Genomic DNA, 4,778 nt, shown 5'->3' with positions numbered 1-4,778 from the left:
CCCATTTCTCTCCTCCCTTTCGCGGCCAAAGTCACTGAGACGATCGTCAACGTCCAGCTAATGAACTTCATCGAAGAGAACTCCATCCTCAACCTTTCCCAATCTGGATTCTGCAGCAACTACAGCACTGAGATCACCCTCTTTGCCGCCACATGACATCCGCACTCTCTTCGACCAAGGCCACACCGCGGCACTCATCCTACTAGATCTCTCTTCAGCCTTCGACACCGGCTCCCACCGCACTCTCACCACCAGACTCCACGATACAGGGAACCACCCTCGACTGGCTCTGCTCCTTCCTCATCGGCAGAACCCAAAGAATCAGACTACCGCCCTTCCTCTCCGAACCCATAGAGATCAACTGCGGAGTACCCAAGGATCATCGCTCAGCCCCACACTCTTCAACATCTACATGGCCCCCCCGCCGCCATCAACAGACTGCATGGGCTCAGCATAGTATCCTACGCTGACGACACCCAGCTCATCCTCTACCTTATAAATGACCCCCTGCCCCCCACACCACCAGACTCAGCTTCCAGGAAGGATTGAAAGACGTTGCATCCTGGATGAGCAGCAGCTGCCTGACGCTTAACTCGGAGAAGACAGAAGTCCTTGTCCTTGGACCCTCCCCTCAGCATGGGACAACACCTGGTGGACCACCGCCCTCAGCAACCCCCCACTCCCACAGACCATGTCCGAAACCTTGGCATCATACTCGACTCCTCCCTCACCATGACCCAACAGACATCCTTCGCAATACCTACAAATGGATCCCCCCAAATCCAGAAAGACCATCACCCATGCACTCATAACAAACAGACTGGACTACGGAAATGCCCTCTATGCCGGAATCAACAAATCCTTGCTCCACAAGCTCCAGACCTTACAGAACACCACGGCCAGACTCGTCCTCGGCATCCCACAACATGAACACATCACCCAACAGCTGAGAGACCTCCACTGGCTACCTGTCGAGAAGGGAGTAATCTACAAGCTACTCCCCCACACCTACAAATCCCTCCACAACACCGTACCCCAATACCTCAACAAAAGAGTCTCCTTCCACGTACCAAAGAGAAACTTCCGATCTGCCGACCTCGCCGAAATCCCACGCATCCGCACTGCCAGAGCGGGTGGAAGAGCCTTCTCTTACATCGCGGCAAAGACAAGCTCCGATCAGCATCAGACAACCCCCCCAAACTCTGCACACCGATAGGACGAGCCTCAGGACCGGGCTCTTCAGCTGACTCGGAGCTGCACCCCCCCTCCAGCGCCTTGAGACCCTCATGGTTGAGTAGCGTGCTTCACAATTTCCTGATTGATTGATTGTATATAACAATAAAATATCATTTAAAATTATACCTTTTTCTATTTCTTCACAGGGAGTTCTATGTATAACAATTATAACCAATAATTAGTCACAATAAGAAATTAGAATGTTATTTTTGAGTGAGTGACTTCCTTTCTTAAGGAATAATCACAACTCTTATCAGAGTGAACTCTCAAAGTCACCTAATGAACCTGAGCTCAACCCTCTGGTAACTTTGGATCAGAGCAGACAGGCGTACCTTAGCGCGATGAGTAAAGTATTTATGCAGTACCAAAAACAGTAAAGTCAAAATGCAAAGCAATAAAAATCCTAAACTGAATTAGAAATATAGAGAAAAAGTTAATAAACAAAATGATACTAAAAATCCAACAAGAGGAACCGGAGATATGAATTTGATAGGTTTTAAGTAGGAACAGCGGCAAGAAGCACAAAGTGCCAATGATAGTCAATGGTTGAGGTAGACCAGGACCAAGACACAATTTGAGGCTAGCTGTGATGGAGCCAACCAGGTTCATCCTGGCCAAAGATTTTACCCTCTGACGTAGACCTTTAAGTCCCAATCCACCACAGGAGTACACTTCAAAACATCCAAGACCTCAAGGAAGGCACTTAGAGAATCACAGGGTGTCAGGCAGAGGTCACCGCAGGGTCCAGATCCAGCTGCCATTGGTCAGCAGGGTTGCCATGACCTCATTGAGAGGAACACAGGGCATGCAGGGGTTACTGGGCCCAGCCATGGTGGTTGAGGCTTTTTACTCCAGGCCCAACCTACTATGGATCCTGGTCAAATGGATCAAGTACCCTTTCTTCACTTCACTCTCAGTTGTAGCTATGGTCGAGGAGTCAAAGCTCCCATGATGGGATTGTAGATGCAGGTCAGTGAACATGACTCATAACTCAAAGTGCAAAAAGTATGAACAATAAATCAATGTCCAGCCAAATACTTGCTTTTATAAGAAAAAGCATAATTGTATGTCTAACTCTACACATGCAAAGAAATGCGGCATTCAAATGCAACAACACAGCCCCCCTTGAGGGCAGGGCTCTAGTAGTTGTCAGGTGAATTCCTGTCCCATACTCCATTGTGTAACATGTTCAGGGTTGTTCCCCATTCACAGGTAGACGCCTCAGGAAATGCAAGCTATTCGGTGGTACTCAAGACTTCTACCTTTGTCTTTTTAAGAATTAGTCAAACGTTCCTATGGTGCTTCAGCACCATTAGCAGCCAGTCCCATTGGGCCACAAAGGCCCAGGTTCAGTCTTACCCTATCTGCTGATATGGTGGTGTTCAGCGGTGCAGCAAGTTCCCTCTGTTCAGGTGCTCCTAAGTCCGGGTCTTGTGCAGCATAGTCGAGCCATTCAAGATTGATGCAGCAGCACCTGGCACCTCATGCTCTTCCTGTCGAGCTGCGCTGCCCATCGGTTTCCAGCAATGTAAGCTGCTCCCCCTCAGATGACACAAAAGATAAGTTGCTCTTCCTGTAACAAAAGGGAAGAGGGGAATTTTCCAGTTCCTGACTGGAGCTTCTGTGATGGTGCGATGTCCTCAGTGGCATCCTGTGATCCTCAGGGAAACAGTCAGGTGCAGTTTGCAGGCTAGCCTTGCAGGGCACTTCACATGACTGAGATCACGGCAGACCTCTCCTGGCATACAGGGGTTGTTGCACTGTTCCTGCACACTGGTAACAACCCGATCACTGTGCAACTGCTCTCCTTATGCCTCACTCAGCGACTCATATCGGTAGGGCTCCGCCGTGTGACTAGCTCCCTCCAATGCTCTTCTAATCTTCACAGTGCACATTGATCTTGACAAGCAGGCAGGCAATGGTGCTCCAAACTCCAGAGAAGGTGATCTTGGTTTCCCTGGGTGATGTTCCCTTACCCAGCAAGAAGACTGCCAGGCTTTTGCCCCCAGTCATTGTCACAGGCAGAAGTGTTGTAGAGCTTTCTGTTTTCCCACAGCCCATCTGGCTTCTTGGCAGATGACACATTGTTTGGGACTCAATCGCCCCTTCTTATAGTTCTTTTACAGACATCAAATGTGGTTTAGGGTCTGGATCTTTAAAGTTTTATGTTGGGGTTCTTCTACTATTGAAGTGGGCACTTCTCTTTCCCATCTTCCACATGAAAGATGTCTGTCACAACAGGCACGACTCTGACGCTGATTGTGCGCAGCACAATTCAAGGGAGTGATCAGAGTTCACATTTGGATGTCAGTCACAGAGATATGTGCATCAAAAGGTTAATCCTAGACCCCCGTCCTACTCTTTATAAATCTCTTATCAGCCCTAATATTTGTCCAGGCACCTTTCTTGAGATCTATCACTGAATCAAAGAACAGTCTTTTGAAATGTAAAAGGAGTCTCTTCCCACACCAAGCTCATAAGATTGTAGATATACACAAATCTGTCTGGAAGGATTCATCTCCTCCTAATGTCAAAACCAGGCAGGCCTGGGCTTCCAAAAATGAAACTCAAGGTCCTCCATACAAAGTACCATTGAAGTCACATTCACTCAGTGTACTTTCACAGCACACTTTTAGTCCAGCACTGACCCTCCATGAATTGTACCATTACATGTACTCATGCATCATGCTCACTCATTCATTCTGTACACTCTGTTAAGCACTGAAGCTTTTCTATGTTTAAACAGGGTGTGCTCTTTACAAACACACATACTGCCAGCACATACACTCACTTTGTGCGGACTGCGCAACACTTCACCCTTTATATTGTACATCACACAAGCACAGATACACACCGCACAAGTTGTTCCTGCACACACACACTGCACAGCACTACTTCTCTAATGTAATGTATTTCTCTCAGGCATACATTCACCCAGTACTTTTACTAACCAAACGTGTACTGCTCCATCCTTTTACTGTACCCTTCATAGGCACACATACAACCAATGCAGAGTCACTACTCCGGCACTATGCAGTACTCCACATCTACCTGATGTAGGCCAAGGGTGAGTTAAGCACACAGCAGCAGGACTTTTTAAAAGGTGAGTGAGTCTCTGGGCCTCACTCCAGTGACATAGGGTAAAAAGGTCCTGTTCACTATTACTGATCACTACACATTATGCTGCCACCACTACACTTATGCTGCCACCACCACACTCGTTTTGCTTAACTCCTGGTGAGTGCTGTAGTCTTTCACCACTATATGGGCAGCACTTTGGGTGCCCCTCCCGGTCCAATAAAACTGCAGTCCATGAGAGAGGCCTATGTCATGATACACACGCATGATCCGTATCTGCCTATGACAAAAAAATCTGCATTAGGGAATCCAGAAAACAGTACAATTGGCACTCCATGCAGGGGTACATGTCTCTTACCATGCGGAGGACATTTCCATCCCAACATGGACACTCCAGGAAAAGGCCTCTTGTACATGCTGTAGCTTCAATCGGAAATGAGCCTTATGATCCTTAGAGTCCATTT

The sequence above is a fragment of the Lissotriton helveticus genome, chromosome 3_1, assembly GCF_964261635.1.
Source record: "Lissotriton helveticus chromosome 3_1, aLisHel1.1, whole genome shotgun sequence".
Classification (NCBI taxonomy): domain Eukaryota; kingdom Metazoa; phylum Chordata; class Amphibia; order Caudata; family Salamandridae; genus Lissotriton; species Lissotriton helveticus.
Note: the sequence above shows the minus strand (reverse complement) of the source record.